Source organism: Capricornis sumatraensis, chromosome 3, assembly GCF_032405125.1.
Source record: "Capricornis sumatraensis isolate serow.1 chromosome 3, serow.2, whole genome shotgun sequence".
NCBI lineage: Eukaryota > Metazoa > Chordata > Mammalia > Artiodactyla > Bovidae > Capricornis > Capricornis sumatraensis.
The window spans coordinates 46,694,802-46,712,167 of NC_091071.1; positions in this window are offsets into that span (position 1 = coordinate 46,694,802).

Consider the following 17,366-nt stretch of genomic DNA (forward strand, 5'->3'; position numbering starts at 1 on the left):
ATCCAGAGGAAGGCATGACTGCCAGCACTGGGACACACTCCCAACCTTGTCTGATTCTCTGTTCTCCCCAGAAAATATATTTCAGCTTGCACAGAAATCTCCAGCGAAGGGAAATCTACACTTTGAGTGGGTTGTGGCTATCCTTGCTTCTGAGAGAAAATAATTTTGCTGCTAAACATGCACAGCTACTCAAGGAAAGGAGAATAGAACTTCCATGTAGGGTGGTCTTACAAGAACAGGGAGATATGAAAGAATCTCCTCCCCGCCACAACAGAAGTAATTCTCATCTCTTATCCTTCATGGGTCTAGTGTCTTGCCTGAGATGATGAGACAAAGCTGGCTGGCTTCCTGGGGCTCCTACATAGGATCAGGAGAGAAGAGCCTATTCTTCCCGCTAGAAACTAGGTATGGACAAGTAAACAAATTCCCAGACCCACCAATTATTATTTACTTATTTTACTATTAAAAGCTTCTATTATGAAATATTTCACATAAACAGGCAAGTATAGAGAATTCTATAGAATATTCATGTGTATACCACATAGCTTTGTTCAGCCTCAAGGTTTCACTGTATTTACTTCATATCTTATTTTCTCAAAAAAAAAGAACAGCCTATTGGTACTGTTAAGGTGCTCCATGAACCCTCTCCTTCCCATTCTTCTGTTTCTTTCTCCAGAAGTATGGCTATCATGGTCCTTGTATTTCTCATCCTCATCCATTCCTGCAGTTTACTGTTTATGTATTCAGTGAGTAGCAACCCTTTATAAGCTGTATCTAAACAATGAGTAGAGTTGCTTTGCATGTTTTTAGCTCTATATCATCTGCACCATACTTTCTATGTCTTTACACAACTTATTTTTTCCCATCACTACTATTGATGTATCAGAGCTAGATAATTTATTTTTGAATATTGTATTATTTTTCCTGGAACATGGTTTAACTTACTTGCCCATTTAGATGATTTCATTTTTTTTCTCATCCTGCCCATGCCTCTGTGTGGACATGAATAAAAGTTTCAAGAAGTCAAGTTCCTGGTCCAAGTGTATCCACTTTAACCAGGTAATACAAAGTTGCCCAACAAGGAGGTTGAGTCATTTCACATTCACACTTTCAGATCATGAGCTTCCTTGTTTTACCATATCCTTCCAACTCTTGGCATTTTCAGACTTTAAACTGTTGCCAGAGTAATGGTTATGGTTTTTATTTGTGTTTTCCTGTTTACTAGTGAAGTTGAACAACTTTTCATGAATTTATGGCCATTGAGGATTTTTGTTTTTTCCACACAAATTGCTTAATCCTAGCCTTTGCTCATTTTTCTTTGTTTTCTGTGACTTCTTTCTTATTGTCTATTTTGGAATTTTTATGTATTTGTAAGGGTTCTGTAATTACTATATGATAGTAATCCATTTTTTATATGTAGAGTGATTATATGGGCTTGCCAGGTGGTGCTAGTGGTAAAGAACCTGCCTGCCAATGCAGGAGACAGAAAAGATGCGAGTTTGATCCCTGGGTCAGGAAGATGGTGGCATGGCAATCCACTCCAGTATTCTTGTCTGGAGAATCCCATGGGCAAGAGTCAGACACAACTGAAGTGACTTGGCATGCATGTGCAGAATGATTATATATCATACCAGCTAAGGAGTACATCAAGGCTATATATTGTCACCCTGTTTATTTAACTTACATGCAGGGTACATCATGAGAAATGCTGGACTGGATGAAGCATAAGGTGGAATCAAGATTGCCAGGAGAAATATCAATAATCTCAGATATGCAGATGACACCACACTTACATCAGAAAACAAAGAATAACTAAAGAGCCTCTTGATGAAAGTGAAAGAGGAGAATGAAGAAGTTGGATTAAGACTCAACATTGAGAAAACTAAGATCATGGCATCCGGTCCCATCACTTCATGGCAAGTAGAAGGGGAAACAATGGAAACAGTTATGGAATTTATTTTTTGTGGGGGAGGGACGCTCCCAAATCATGGCAGATGGTGACTGCAGCCATTAAATTAAAAGATGTTTGCTCCTTGGAAGAAAAGCTATGACCAACCTACACAGCATATTAAGAAGCAGAGACATTATTTTGCCAACAAATGTACATCTAGTCAAAGCTATGGTTTTTCCAGTTGTCATGTATGGATGTGAGAATTGGCCTATTAAAAAACAAAACAAACAAACAAAAAAAAAAAAAACAGCACTGAAGAATTGATGCTTTTGAACTGTGGTGTTGGGGAAGACTCTTGAGAGTCCCTTGGACAGCAAGGAGATCCAACCAGTCCATCCTAAAGGAAATCAGTCCTGAATATTCATTGGAAAGACTGATACTGAAGCTCCAATACTTTGGCCACCTGATGCAAATAACTGACACATTTGAAAAGACTCTGATGCTGGGAAAGATTGAAGGCAGGAGGAGAAGGGGACGACAGGAGATGAGATGATTGGATGGCACCACTGACTCAATGGAGATGAGTTTGAGTAAGCTTTGGGAGCTGGGGATGGACAGGAAAGCCTGGTGTGCTGCATCTATGGGGTCGCAGAGTCAGACATGACTGAGCAACTGAACTGAACTAAGGTATCTTCTGAGAGTGATGTTCAGTTCAGTCACACGGTCATGTCCGACTCTTTGTGACACCATGGACTATAGCACACCAGGCTTCTCTGTGCATCCCAGAGCATGCTCAAACTTGTGTCCATCGAGTTGGTGATGCCATCCTATCTTCGTATCCTCTGTCGTCCTCCTCTTGTCCTGCCTTCAGTCTTTCCCAGCATCAGAGTCTTTATCAGTTCTTCACATCAAATGGCCTAAGTATTGGAATTTCAGCTTCAGCATCAGTCCTTCAAATGAATATTCATGACTGATTTCCTTTAGGATGGACTGGTTGGGTTTCCTTGTAGTCCAAGGGACTCTTAAGAGTCTTCTTCAACACCACAGTTCAAAAGCATCAATTCTTAGGTATTCAGCATTCTATATGATCCAACTCTCACATCCGTACATGACTACTGGAAAATCCATAGCTTTGACTATATGGACCTTTGTCTGAAATGTAATGTCTCTGCTTTTTAATATGCAGTCTAAGTTTGTCATAGCTTTTCTTCCAAGGATTAAGTGTCTTTTAAAATCATAGCTGCTGTCACCATCTGCAGTGATTTTGGAGCCCAAGAAAATAAAGTCTGCCACTGTTTCCATTGCTTCCCCATCTATTTGCCATGAAGTGATGGGACCAGATGCCATAATCTTAGTTTTCTGAATCTTGAGTTTTAAGGCAGCTTTTTCACTCTCCTCTTTCACTTTCATCAAGAGGCTCTTGAGCTCCTTTTCACTTTCTGCCATAAGGGGGTGTCATCTACTTATTTGAGGTTATTGATTTTTTTTCTGCCAATGTTGATTTCAGCTTGTTCTTCATCCAGCCCAGCATTTCACATGATGTGTGCTTTGCATATAAGTTAAATAAGCAGGGTGAAATATACAGCCTTAACATACTCCTTTCCCAATTTGAAACCAGTCTGTTGTTGCATGTCCAATTCTGACTGTTGCTTCCTGACCTGCATACAGGTTTCTTGGGAGGCAGGTGTGGTCGTTTGGTATTTTCATCTCTTTAACATTTTCCCACAGTTTGTTGTGATCCACACAGTCAAAGGCTTTAGTATAGTCAATGAAACAGTAATAGATGTTTTTCTGGAATTCTGTTGCTTTTTCTATGATCCATTGGATGTTGGCAATATGATATCTGGTTCCACTGCCTTTTCTAAATCCAGCTTGAACATCTGGAATTTCTTAGTTCACATACTGTTGAAGCCTGGCTAGGTGAATTTTGAGCATTGTTTTGCTAACATGTGAAATGAGTGCAATGTGCAGTAGTTTGAGCATTCACTGGCATTGCCTTTCTTTGGGATTTGATTGAAAACTAATTTTTTTGTATCCTGTGGCCACTGCTGAATTTTCCAAAATTGTTTGCATATTGAGTGCAACACTTTAACAGCATCATCTTTTAGGGTTTGAAATAGCTCAGTTGGAATTCCATCACCTCCAGTAGCTTTGTTCATAGTGATGCTTCCCAAGGCCCACCTGACCTCACACTCCAGGATGTCCAGTTCCAGGTGAGTGATCACACCATCATGGCTATCTGGTTCATTAAGATATTTTTTGTATAGTTCTTCTGTGTATACTTGCCACCTCTTCTTAGTATCTTTTGCTTCTTTTAGGTCCATACTGTTTGTCTTGTATTGTGCCCATCTTTGTGTGAAATGTTCCCTTGGTATTTCTAATTTCCTTGAAGAGATCTCGAGTCTTTCCCATTCTATTGTTTTTCTCTATTTCTTTGCATTGATCACTTAGGAAGGCTTTTTTTATCATTCCTTGCTATTCTTTGGAACTGTCCATTCAGATGGATATATATTTCCTTTTCTCTCTTGCCTTTCACTTCTTTTCTCAGCTATTTTTAACGCCTCCTCAGATTGAAAACATGGTTAATAACAATTACACTCGGGCAATTGATGTACATCAGAACTGTTCCAGGTTGACCAGGACAGATGGTCATGCTGGTAAATGCATTTCTTCTATCTTTACACTTCATTATCTAACTCCTACATGTGGCCTGTACCTTAACCTTTTACAGGATAACTTTTGTTCTTTTGTTTAGATTTTTTGTTTTAATGAAGCCAAATTTATTACTTTGCTTTTCTTTATTGTTGGTTAATTTTGTGTCTTGTATTAGACATTCTTTTCTGTTTCTAGATCATAAATGTGTGTATGTGTGTGTGCTCAGTTGCTTAGTTGTGTCTGACTCTTTGTGGCCCCATGGACTGTAGCCTACCAGGCTCTTTTGTCCTGGAATTTTTCAGACAAGAATACTGAGTGGGTTGCCATTTCCTCCTCCAGGGAATCTTCCTGACCCAAGGATCGAACCCATGTCTATTGTGTCTCTTTCATTGGCAGGCAGATTCTTTACCACTGACTTGCCAGAGAAGCCATCATAAGTGTATCTCTTATCATTTCTTCAAAAAATTTAAAATTATTGCTCTTCACATTTAGATTTTTAATCTACTTTTAGTTAATTTTGTTAATGGTGAAAGCAAATAAGTATTTTTGTTGTTGTTATTATTATTATTGCTATAATTTTGCCACTTTGAGAGCCCCTGCATCCTTTATTGAAAAGTTCATCTTTTCCCCTCTGATTTCTAAAGCTCTTGTGTAATTTTTCAAGTCCTGTTTCTGAGTTCTTGTTTCTATTTCATTGGTTAATTTGTCTATTCTTATGCTAATATCTCATTCTACCTTAATTACCCTAGCTTTATAATGGCTTTGGTAATTGTTAGGGAGTGTATCTCCATTTCTTCTCCAAAATTATCCTGTCTCTTTATAATCCTATGCATTTTAAGATAAGGTTGACACATACACAAACACACACAAACAGTATGTATTCATAGATTTAAGCTTATAATTTTTTGCCTTCTTGCCATGAAAATAATAAACCTTTCTACTTAATCAGCTCTTTATTTATATAAAAGCATGATGGGGAGAATTTCTTTATGGGAAAAGGGACAAATCTAAGAGGAAATGCAGACAGTTACCCAGTGGGTTGGCCAGGTCAGGATTGGCCTGACTGTTCTACAGAGAGAACCATTATCCCAAATGGAAGAACTTATTTAAAGAATAATAAAGAAAAACACCCAGAGTTGAATGAACAAGTTGCTAGATTTAAAGAACTAGGTACTTACTAGGTAAAGTATCAGATAAGATAGCACTACTGATAGCACCATTGAAGTTAGATGATCATGCAAAGTTAGTGACTTTGCATTTTTGTAATAAATGCCTTTCTCGTTGGGAATTCCATGCCCGGGCAAAGTGTGTACGTATGTGTGTGTGAAACATTTCTCCAAGGGGAAATATTTATATATGTTGCATAGACTGTGATCTTAAATCCTAAAATGACTCATTTTGCTTTCTTTATTTAAAAAGAGAAAACAAGGTTCAGAAGTGCTAAGTGACTTTCCTGAGGTTTTCCTACTAGTAGGTGCCAGAATCAGGATTCAAACCCACTCAGCTGCAGCTGGGCTGCTGGCACTGCACTCTACCCTTCCATCTCCACCCTTTGTTCATCTTGGTATGAAAGCTCTAACAGGAAGGCATCATTTTATTTGATTTCAGCTGAAGAGATGTGCGAAGATTACACAAAATTTTCTCCAATATGCACATGTCTGCAAAAACTCTGAAGGTATTGATTAAGAGGGTTACCAGTAAATTGGCAAAGTCAGAATCTATAAATAGTGAGATGACTGGGTTTGAGTGCAATATGACAGCATTGCACTATGTAGTCTTTTACAGTTTGCTCTTATTTTTCAATATTATTATTGTAAGTTATATCCATGTTAATGTAGGTAAATCTCATCTATGTCACTACTGTATATTACTCCATTATATAAATATATCATGGTTATCCATTTGCCTCTTGAATGGAGATTTAGATTCCTCTAAAAGGAAGATGTTTGTGGTCATTTATGATTTTAGAAAACTTACCTCCTTGATATCCTTTTTCAAGAGCCTATCTGGAAGATATGCCCCAAGAAAATGAGGGAGTTACTTGAGAAAATGGAATGCATAGAATCTAGGAAAAAAGGGACCTCATGCACTTAGGAAAGTGAAGGGAGTCCCCAGCAATGGTGAGAGGAACTGTGAAGGTCATAGCAGGAGCACAGAGAACTCCACAGAAATCATTCCAAGAGAAACAAATGAACTAATACATTTTGGGTGCATCTGATATTGAAGAACCCAAGCTAGGGAAAGGCACATAGAAAACTAAGCAAACAAACAAACAGGGACTTGTTAACTCTAACAAAACAAAACAAAACAAAACCCAAAAAGTTATACAAGAAGTAAAGTGTAATCATTGTATACTCTTGAATCTGATATGAAAAATGCTTGTTTCAACAAAAAAGTGTGATGCAATCATAACGTCAGGCTGAGAAGTTAATGAGTCTGTGTAGGTGGGGAGAAGGTACAAAAGGCAGGAATTCAATAGGAAAGGCCTGAACTTGAAGGAGCAGCAGCTCAGACACACTGTGGTATGTAGGTGAGTGCATCCCACTCAGGAGCAGGTGTCAGGTGTGGAGGCTGAAGCAGTGCCTCTGAGCAATGGGCTCTTTGAGGTGAGAAGGAGTAAGCTAGGGCCCTTATCACACATCTTTTGTCCTGTAGTGGTATTTAACTTTCAACCTCTATACCTGTTGTGTCTTGTTAAAACACAAAACAACTTAACTTATTCAGGATAGATAATTCCCCTTAAAAATCCATTTTCTTCAGGTAGGACCTGTTTACTGCTACTGAGCTTATTCTGGCTTCTCACTGCTTTAATATCCAAGTGTCCAGAGTCTAGTAGGAGGTGTGAAGACACTCCTTAGTGGGTGTAAACCTCCCAGATTGTTCTGCTGTCCTGAGTGCCAAACAGAAGCTCCTGTCACCTTTTAAAAATTAGAATCATCTTTGCCATGGAAACCCGTGTCAGATGATGTAGCTAAAAACCAAGGTCCATGCATGCCTGAAAGGGAGGTGATGTTCAGTTATGGTGACATTTCTCCTGTCTGAATTAAAAGCAGTAAGTAGCCTAATGTTTTTGCTTGTGATTCTTTGATTTTAGAAGCACAAAGGTGTTTTAAGTCCAGAGGAGCAACTGCTCTGCCCCTTGCAGGGGACTGGGATGGCCAGCAGACATGAGTGTCTTGTAATTTCTCCTGTTCCTCAGCTTGATCATGTTACTTACCCCACAGAAAAATTCTGGGGCCAGGAAAGAGGCTGTGAGTGAGAAAGTCTGTAAATTCAGCTCCCAGTGAGCCTGCTGAATGTATTGGCTCATCCACAACTATCCAGAAGTTGCTCTAAGACCAATGTCTCAACTCCCAATCTGTTGTAAAACAGCCAAATGACATTTAACTTTTCTGGGCTTCAGTTCCCATCTGTATACTGGCTTGTGTAATTTAAAAAATCCATGAGGCAGAAAGTGAAATAGCATGAATGACAAAGATTATTAGCCATGGTGTTCAATTGTTAGGAAGGGTCCACCTTACCCAACTTAGCCCATGTATCTTATATTGTTGATGGGGGGGAGCTGATAGAAGAGAAAAATTGAAACCTTAGAGTGGGACAGGTCAGTCTTCAAACCCTGGGACTGCCACTTGCTGTTATTGAATCATTGAAATGTAATGCACCCCCATAGTGGCTCAGACAAAAAAAAAATCTGCCTATGATGTGGGAGATCTGGGTTAGATCCCTGGGTCAGAAAAATCCTCTGGAAAAGGAAATGGCAACAATTCCAGAATTCCTGTCTGGAGAATTCCATGGATGGAGGAGGCTGGCAGGCTACAGTCAATGGAATCACAAAGAGTTGGACACGACTTAATGACAAATACTGGCATTGCACTTTTCACTTTCCCAGTAAAAGGGCATTGGTGACACATGCCTTGTAGAGTTTTTACCAGGACTTAGGCTCATACTTGTACACATCTGGTCTCAAGTCCAGTATGGCAGGCCCTAGCAAAGGGCAGCATGAGGGCCTTATCCTCCATTCTAGAACCTGCCCTGGTGCTAGGCTCAAAGAAAGTTTGCCCTGTAGGAGGTCTTATAAATAATCTAGGCAAATATTTCTCCTCTTTTTTAGTCATGCTTTCTCTGTGTATCTGTTAGGATTGTCTTGTAATTTTATTTACAAGGCAATTGGTATTTATTGGTGCAATTTATTTTGGAGGCAATTGGTATTGCCTTCAGAGGAACATTAAATAAGCTTTTCAAACCACAAAGGCCCCATTATTCTGAACCACCCTCTCCAGCTCAGTTTTTCAGATGAGGAGGTGAACTATTTTGTTTTAACTCATGCAGTTGGATGAGTAATTATTTGGTGGGTTACGCACTCAAGACTTCTCGTTCTCTCCTCCTCCTTCAGTCCCTCTCAAGCCCATGATCTCTGTGGATGGACATATTGAAATTGAATCACCAAAAGAGGGGCTCCTTATGGAACTTTCCTTAGATTTATTCAGGATAGATAATTCTGAATCTTATTTGAGAGATTATCAAGGAAAATGAGTTGTACTCACCTAAGCATATAGGGATTCCAGCTTGTGCTTCTTCCAGCCCAGCATTTCTCATGATGCACTCTTCATATAAGTTAAATAAGCAGGGTGACAATACACAGCCTTGACGTACTCCTTTTCCTATTTGGAACCAGTCTGTTGTTCCATGTGCAGTTCTAACTGTTGCTTCCTGACCTGCATACAGGTTTCTCAAGAGGCAGGTCAGGTGGTCTGGTATGCCCATCTCTTTCAGAATTTTCTGCAGTTTATTGTGATCCACACAGTCAAAGGTTTTGGCATAGTCAATAAAGCAAAAACAGATGTTTTTCTGGAACTCTCTTGTTTTTTCCATGATCCAGTGGCAATTTGGCAATTTGATCTCTGGTTCCTCTGCCTTTTCTAAAACCAGCTTGAACATCAGGGAGTTCATGGTTCATGTACTGCTGAAGCCTGGCTTGGAGAATTTTGAGCATGACTTTACTAGCATGTGAGATGAGTGCAATTGTGCGGTAGTTTGAGCATTCTTTGTCATTGCCTTTCTTTGGGATTGGAATGAAAACTGACCTTTTCCAGTCCTGTGGCCACTGCTGAGTTTTCCAAATTTGCTGGCATATTGAGTGCAGCACTTTCACAGCATCATCTTTCAGGATTTGAAAGAGCTCAACTGGAATTCCATCACCTTCACTAGCTTTGTTCATAGTGATGCTTTCTAAGGCCCACTTGACTTCACATTCCAGGATGTCTGGCTCTAGTTGAGTGATCACACCATCATGATTATCTGGGTTGTGAAGATCTTTTTTGTATAGTTCTGTGAATTCTTGCCACCTCTTCTTAATATCCTCTGCTTCTGTTAGGTCCATACCATTTCTGTCCTTTATTGAGTCCATCTTTGCATGAAATACTCCCTTGGTATCGTTAATTTTCTTGAAGAGATCTCTAGTCTTTCCCATTCTGTTGTTTTCCTCTATTTCTTTGCACTGATTGCTGAGGAAGGCTTTCTTATCTCTTCTTGCTATTCTTTGGAACTCTGCATTCAGATGCTTATATCAAGATTTCTAGGAGAAATATCAATAACCTAAGATATGCAGATGACCCCACCCTTATGGTGAAGAGGAACTAAAAAGCCTCTTGATGAAAGTGAAAGAGGGGAGTGAAAAAGTTGGCTTAAAGCTCAACATTCAGAAAACTAAGATCATGGCATCTGGTCCCATTATTTCCTGACAAATAGATGGGGAAACAGTGGAAACAGTGTCAGGCTTTATTTTTTTGGGCTCCAAAATCACTGCAGATGGTTATTGCAGCCATGAAATTAAAAGACGCTTACTCGTTGGAAGGAAAGTTATGACCAACCTAGACAGCATATTCAAAAGCAGAGACATTACTTTGCCAACAAAGGTCCGTCAAGTCAAGGTTATGGTTTTTCCAGTGGTCATGTATGGATGTGAGAGTTTTACTGTGAAGAAAGCTGAGTGCCAAAGAATTGAGGCTTTTGGAGCTGGAGAAGACTGTTGAGAGTCCTTTGGACTGCATAGAGATCCAACCAGTCCATGCTAAAGGAGATCAGTCTTGGGTGTTCATTGGTAGGAGTGATATTGAAGCTGAAACTCCAATACTTTAGCCACCTCACGTGAAGGGTTGACTCATTGGAAAAGACTCTGATGCTGGGAGGGATTGGGGGCAAGAGGAGAAGGGGATGACAGAGGATGAGATGGCTGGACAGCATCACCAACTTGATGGACATGAGTTTGGGTAAACTCTGGGAGCTGGTGATGGACAGGGAGGTCTGGTGTGTTGTGGTTCATGGGGTCACAAAGAGTCAGACATGACTGAGCAACTAAACTGAACTGAACTGAACTGAAGCATATAGTGAAGAAAAGTTATGACCAACATTGACAGCATATTAAAAAGCAGGGACATTGCTTTGTTAAAAAATGTCTGTCTAGTCAAAGCTATGGTTTTGCCAGTAGTCATGTATGGATGTGAGAGTAGGACTATAAAGAAAGTGGGGCACTAAAGAATTGGTGCTTTTGAACTGTGATATTTGAGAAAACTCTTAAGAGTGCCTTAGACTGAAAGGAGATCAAACCAGTCCATTCTAAAGGAAAACAACCCTGAATATTCATTGGAAGGACTGATGCTGAAGCTGAAACTCCAATACTTTGGCCATCTGATGTGAAGAACTGATTCATTAGAAAAGACCCCAATGCTGCCAATATTGAAAGACTGGAGGTAGGAGGAGAAGGGGACGACAGAGGATTTGATGGTTGGATGGCATCACTGACTCGATAAACATGAATTTGAGCAAACTTCAGGAGTTGATAATGGACAAATAAGCCTGGTGCGCTGCAATCCATGGAGTCACAAAGAGTTGGACATGACTGAGCCACTGAACTGAACTGAACTGAAACATATAGTGATAGGAGAATCATAGTGTATACGATGGGGGAGAAGTAATGTAGGTGGGATTGACCTGAAAGTTCCATTTCCCATGGTGTATTTGGCCAGAAATATTTCTGTTCATAGAATATGAGGTATGAGCACATCAGGGTGATGACTCAGGACCGAGGTGTTCAACTGGAAGTTGACAACCTGAATGTTGGAGCTCCCTTTCCTGTGGTGCTGACAGTTGGTCTGAGTCAGAGGTAATGGCTTTAAGGAACCTCCTAGAACCATATGAGAAAGACTTAATTTCCCGAAAAGCAGTGGATGGAAGTACACAGGGCAGATGTGGATTAATGATTAATAAGTGTTTGAAAGAGGAACAAAGGCCATAAACAAAATTTGTAGTTATGTCATGATGGTACTCGGAGAAGCAATGGCACCCCGCTCCAGTACTCTTGCCTGGAAAATCCCATGGATGGAGGAGCCTTGTAGGCTGCAGTCCATGGGGTCGTAAAGAGTCAGACACGACTGAGTGACTTAACTTTCACTTTTCACTTTCACTTTTCACTTTCATGCATTGGAGAAGGAAAGGGCAACCCACTCCAGTGTTCTTGCCTGGAGAATCCCAGGGACAGGGGAGCCTGGTGGGATGCCCTTTATGGGATTGCACAGAGTCGGACACGACTGAAGCAACTTGGCAGAAGCAGCAGCAGCATGATGGTATTGGTTATTTTTATTAGCTTGCATTTTCTTTGTTATTTCTTTTTTTTCTATATTTTGAAACTTATTTTTAATTGGAGGAAAATTACTTTACAATGTTCTGTTCGTTTCTGCATACAACAATGTAAATCAGCTCTAAGTATATATATATCCCCTCACTCTTGAGCCTTCCTCCCATCCCACCCCTCTAGGGCATCACAGAGCATCAGGCTGAGCTCTCTGTGTTATGTAGAAGCTTCCCACTAGCTATTTATTAATATTTTACACATGGTAGTGTGTATGTATCAATCTTACTTTCTTAATTTGTTCCACCTTCTCATTCCCCTGCTGTGTTCTCAAGTCCATTCTCTACATCTGTGTCTGTATTCTTGCCCTGCAAATAGGTTAATCAGTACCATATTTCTAGATTACATGTGTGTGTGTGTGTGTGTGTGAATATATGATATTTGTTTTTCTCTTTCTGACTTAATTGACTCTGCATAGGTTCATGCACCTCAGTCCAATGGACTCAAATTCATTCCTTTTTATGGTTTATATTCCATTGTGTATATTTACCACAACTTCTTTATCCATTCATCTGTCAGTGGACATCTAGGTTGCTTCCATGTCCTAGCTATTGTAAATAGTGCTACATTGAACATAGGGGTACATGTGTCTTTTTGAATTATGGTTTTCTCAGGGTATATGCCCAGTAATAGGGTTGCTGGGCCATATGGTGGTTTTATTCCTAGTTTTTAAAGGAATCTCCATACTGTTCTCCCTATGTCCGAGATGATCCCCTGGAGAAGGGAAAGGCCACCCCAGTATTCTAGCCTGGAGAATTCCATGGACTATACAGTCCATGGAGTTGCAAAGAGTCAGACACAACCGAGCAACTTTAACTTTCACACTGTTCTCCATAGTGGTTGTATCAGTTTTCATCCCCATCAACAGTGCAAGTGGGTTCCCTTTTCTTCACACCCTCTCCAGCACTTATTTTTTGTAGATTTTTTGATGATGGCCATTCTGACCAGTGATTTGCATTTCTCTAATAATGTGTGATGTTGAGTATCTTTCCACGTGCCTGTTGGCCATCTCTATGTCTTCTTTGGAGAAATGTCTCTTTATTGGGTAGTTTGTTTTTCTGCTATTAAGCTGCATGAGCTGCTTGTATATTTTGGAGTATAATCCTTTGTCACTTGCTTCTTTTTCAATTATTTTCTCTCATTCTGAGGATGTTCGTGGATTGGAAGAATCAATAAAGTGAAAATGACTGTACTACCCAAAGCAATCCACAGATTCAATGCAATCACTATCAACTTACCGATGGCATTTTCACAAAATTATAACAAAAATTTTAATTTGTATGAAACACAAAAGACTCTGAATAGCCAAAACAATCTTGAGAAAGAAAAAATGGAGCAGGAGGAATGAGACTTCCTGATTTTAGACTATACTACAAAGGTACATTAATCAAGAAAGTGTGGTACTAGCTCAAAAATAGAAATATAGACCAATGGAACAAGATAGAAACCCTGGATATAACCCACCTATCTATGGGTACCTTATGTTTGGCAAAGGAGGCAAGAATATACAATGGAGAAAAGAGAGCCTCTTCAATAAGTGGTACTGGGAAAACTGGACAGCTATGTGAAAAAGAATGAAGGTAGAACACTTCCTAACACCATAAGCATATAGAATTCTTAATTGACAGTCTTTTTCTTTAATCACATTGAATATCTTACTTCATTGCCTTCTGATTTTCATGATTTTTGATGAAAAATCACTTGTTTATCTTATTCAGGAATCCTTGTACCTAAATTATTTGACTCCATCTGCTTTCAAGATTCTCTTTGACTTTAATGTCCCACAATTTGATAGTATGAGATGGTTGGAGGGCATCACCGACTCAATGGACATGATTTTGAGCAAGCTCCAGGAGTTGATGATGGACAGGGAAGCCTGGCATGCTGTAGTCCATGGGGTTGCAAAGAGTTGGACACGACTGAAGGAATGAACTGAACTGAATTTTGATAGTAATATACATAAGCTATGGATATCTTTGAATTTATTCTATTTTGATTCCATTAGCTTTCTTGATTTAATGTTTTTCATTACATTTGGAAAGTTTCTGATTGTTATTTCTTCAAATATTTTGCCTACTTCTTTCCTTTTTTTTGTGACTCCCAATATACATTTGCTGATATTCTTTTTTTTTTTTTAATTTTTTTTTAAATTTTAAAATCTTTAATTCTTACATGTGTTCCCAAACATGAACCCCCTCCCCTCCCTCCCCTTAACATCTCAGTGGGTCATCCCCATGCACCAACCCCAAGCAAGCTGTATCCTGCGTCAGACATAGACTGGTGATTCAATTCTTACATGATAGTATACATGATAGAATGCCATTCTCCAAAATCATCCCACCCTCTCCCTCTCCCTCTGAGTCCAAAAGTCCATTATACACAGCTGTGTCTTTTTTGCTGTCTTGCATACAGGGTCATCATTGCCATCTTTCTAAATTCCATATATATGTGTTAGTATACTGTATTGGTGTTTTTCTTTCTGGCTTACTTCACTCTGTATAATCGGCTCCAGTTTCATCCATCTCATCAGAACTGATTCAAGTGAATTCTTTTTAATGGCTGAGTAATACTCCATTGTGTATATGTACCACAGCTTTCTTATCCATTCATCTGCTGATGGACATCTAGGTTGTTTCCATGTCCTGGCTATTATAAACAGTGCTGCGATGAACATTGGGGTACATGTGTCTCTTTCAATTCTGGTTTCCTCGGTGTGTATGCCCAGCAGTGGGATTGCTGGGTCATAAGGTGGTTCTATTTGCAATTTTTTAAGGAATCTCCACACTGTTCTCCATAGTGGCTGTACTAGTTTGCATTCCCACCAACAGTGTAGGAGGGTTCCCTTTTCTCCACACCCTCTCCAGCATTTATTGCTTGCAGATTTTTGGATCGCAGCCATTCTGACTGGTGTGAAGTGGTACCTCATTGTGGTTTTGATTTGCATTTCTCTGATAATGAGTGATGTTGAGCATCTTTTCATGTGTTTGTTAGCCATCTGTACATCTTCTTTGGAGAAATGTCTATTTAGTTCTTTGGCCCAGTTTTTGATTGGGTCATTTATTTTTCTGGAATTGAGCTGCATAAGTTGCTTGTATATTTTTGAGATTAGTTGTGTGTCAGTTGCTTCATTTGCTATTATTTTCTCCCATTCAGAAGGCTGTCTTTTCACCTTGCTTATAGTTTTCTTTGTTGTGCAGAAGCTTTTAATTTTAATTAGATCCCATTTGTTTATTTTTGCTTTTATTTCCAGAATTCTGGGAGGTGGATCATAGAGGATCCTGCTGTGATTTATGTCTGAGAGTGTTTTGCCTATATTCTCCTCTAGGAGTTTTATAGTTTCTGGTCTTACATTTAGATCTTTAATCCATTTTGAGTTTATTTTTGTGTGCGGTGTTAGAGAGTGATCTAGTTTCATTCTTTTACAAGTGGTTGACCAGTTTTCCCAGCACCACTTGTTAAAGAGATTGTCTTTACTCCATTGTATATTCTTGCCTCCTTTGTCAAAGATAAGGTGTCCATAGGTGTGTGGATTTATCTCTGGGCTTTCTATTTTGTTCCATTGATCTATATGTCTGTCTTTGTGCCAGTACCATACTGTTTTGATGACTGTGGCTTTGTAGTAGAGCCTGAAGTCAGGCAAGTTGATTCCTCCAGTTCCATTCTTCTTTCTCAAGATTGCTTTGGCAATTCGAGGTTTTTTGTATTTCCATACAAATCTTGAAATTATTTGTTCTAGTTCTGTGAAAAATATGGCTGGTAGCTTGATAGGGATTGCATTGAATTTGTAGATTGCTTTGGGTAGTATACTCATTTTCACTATATTGATTCTTCCGATCCATGAACATGGTATATTTCTCCATCTATTAGTGTCCTCTTTGATTTCTTTCATCAGTGTTTTATAGTTTGCTATATATAGGTCTTTAGTTTCTTTGGGTAGATATATTCCTAAGTATTTTATTCTTTTCGTTGCAATGGTGAATGGAGTTGTTTCCTTAATTTCTTTTTCTACTTTCTCATTATTAGTGTATAGGAATGCAAGGGATTTCTGTGTGTTGATTTTATATCCTGCAACTTTACTATATTCATTGATGAGCTCTAGTAATTTTCTGGTGGAGTCTTTAGGATTTTCCATGTAGAGGATCATGTCATCTGCAAACAGTGAGAGCTTTACTTCTTCTTTTCCAATTTGGATTCCTTTTATTTCTTTTTCTGCTCTGATTGCTGTGGCCAAAACTTCCAGAACTATGATGAATAGTAGCGGTGAAAGTGGATACCCTTGTCTTGTTCCTGACTTTAGGGGAAATGCTTTCAATTTTTCACCATTGAGGGTAATGTTTGTTGTGGGTTTGTCATATATAGCTTTTATTATGTTGAGGTATGTTCCTTCTATTCCTGCTTTCTGGAGAGTTTTTATCATAAATGGATGTTGAATTTTGTCAAAGGCCTTCTCTGCATCTATTGAGATAATCATATGGTTTTTATTTTTCAATTTGTTAATGTGGTGAATTACATTGATTGATTTGCGGATATTGAAGAATCCTTGCATCCCTGGGATAAAGACCACTTGGTCATGGTGTATGATCTTTTTAATGTGTTGTTGGATTCTGATTGCTAGAATTTTGTTGAGGATTTTTGCATCTATGTTCATCAGTGATATTGGCCTGTAGTTTTCTTTTTTTGTGACATCTTTGTCAGGTTTTGGTATATTAGGGTGATGGTGGCCTCATAGAATGAGTTTGGAAGTTTACCTTCCTCTGCAATTTTCTGGAAGAGTTTGAGTAGGATAGGTGTTAGCTCTTCTCGAAATTTTTGGTAGAATTCAGCTGTGAAGCCGTCTGGACCTGGGCTTTTGTTTGCTGGAAGATTTCTGATTACAGTTTCAATTTCCATGCTTGTGATGGGTCTGTTAAGATTTTCTATTTCTTCCTGGTTCAGTTTTGGAAAATTGTATTTTTCTAAGAATTTGTCCATTTCTTCCACGTTGTCCATTTTATTGGCATACAACTGCTGATAGTAGTCTCTTATGATCCTTTGTATTTCTATGTTGTCTGTTGTGATCTCTCCATTTTCATTTCTAATTTTATTGATTTGATTTTTCTCTCTTTGCTTCTTGATGAGTCTGGCTAGTGGTCT